This window comes from Corapipo altera, unplaced genomic scaffold (assembly GCF_003945725.1).
Source record: "Corapipo altera isolate COAL_440 unplaced genomic scaffold, ASM394572v1 151, whole genome shotgun sequence".
Taxonomy (NCBI): domain Eukaryota; kingdom Metazoa; phylum Chordata; class Aves; order Passeriformes; family Pipridae; genus Corapipo; species Corapipo altera.
In genome coordinates, this window is record NW_020884976.1 from 1,228,176 (window position 1) to 1,229,861 (window position 1,686).

Sequence of the window (1,686 nt, forward strand, 5' to 3'; positions counted from 1 at the left end):
AGAGGTGGTTGTGGGGTTTTTCATATGTTACTCCAACATCAAGGCTTAAATTCTTGGCTCACCAGAGGACATGTGGAAAAGAGGGTTCACCTGGGAAAGGCAGCCCTGACCCCTTCCTGGGTCGTTCTAAAAGACTGACAACATGAAGAGCACTAAAGAATTTATTAGTTCAGAGCTCCCCCCTGGTTAAAATGAGTTCTACCACAAAACCAGGAAGATCTGATGCCATTTTGCGGCAGGTGCCAGGAGTGAGTGACGGGCACCTTTCACCCAGGGAGGTTTAAATAGAAGTGTTTTCATTCCTACAGCAATTCCTGTTAAACTTCTCCTCGTGAAGAAAAGGCTTTTAGTTACCCAGACCACTTTATTTCTGAAAGCTCCTCCTTGCATCTTCCCCACAATCCAGAGTTCTCCCCACCTGCACAGGAATTCAATGCCAGTGCTGGCATTCCCCATCCACTGAGCAGGTTTGATGTGGGGCAGCTTTGGAAACCTTTAATTAAAAACATGCTGTTGAAAAAGTGAGTCAAGCCCACGGATGAAGAGTCCAAGAGGGACAGGTCACCCAGCATTACCCACACAGCCCCGTGGTGCTCGTGGGGTTTGATCCTTGGCTGGCATCTCTGAAATCCTCCACGGAAGAAGAGGAGACTGGGGGAGGCTCCTCGGGGGCTGCAGCTCTGAGCTCTGCTCCCTGTGAGCAGGGACAGGACCCAGGGAACAGCTGGAGCTGTGCCAGGGGAGGGCTGGGTTGGGTATCAGGGAAAGGTTCTTCCCCCAGAGGGTGGTTGGGCACTGACCGGGGGCTCTCAGGTCTCCCCAGAGCCTTCTCCTCACCCCCAGCTCTCCCAGCCTGTCTCCGGAGCAGAGATAGAGGATGAGGAATTCCCAGCTGGAATTCCCAGCTCCTTGGAGGACAGAGGTGCTGTACTTTAGGCCCTTTGAAGGCAGCAGTAACACTTTCCTGCTCCCCTTGGACAGGGAGCTTCTGGGGTCATGAAACCACCAATGCCAAGGCCAGAAAGGCTCTGTGAGCCCATCTCCTCCTGCAGCTGAACTTCCAAACCCAGTGAACTGCTCCCTGTGCCCTCAGGGCTCCCCTGCAGTGTTGTCTTTGCAAGTCCCACACTTGTTCCCACCAGTGGAGGTGGCTGAGGGGGCTCCCCAGGGGCCACTTGGGCACAGCCACAGGTGGCTTTCAAGACATGGAGGTGTTTTGAGGGGAAAACGAAATCTTCTGCAGAGCAGAAAGGATGAAAGTGGCACAGGAAAAAGGAGGAGAAGGGAAGGGTTTGTGTGAGATCCCAGAAAGTGGAGGAGAAATGGGAGCATGGACAAACCAGAAGGGCTGTGTTTGCATCCGGCTCCAGCAGCACCAAACGGCACCTGTCCAAGTGACCTGCACCTTTCCCAATGGATTCCCAGAGCAAACACTTTTCCTACATAGCAGGGGAGGAACAAACCCTGGACTGCCTGGAGAGTGTGTGGGGACACCTCAGATCCATCCTCAGCTCTCTTTCCTCCTGTGGCAGTGAAGCATCTTCTCCCTGCAGTCCTTTGGATGCCTCCAGAGCAAAGCAATCCCAAACCTCTGGATGGCCCCAGAGCAAAGCAATCCCAAAATCCTCTGGATGGCCCTAGAGCAAAGCAATCCCAAAATCCTCTGGATGGCCCCAGAGCAAAGCA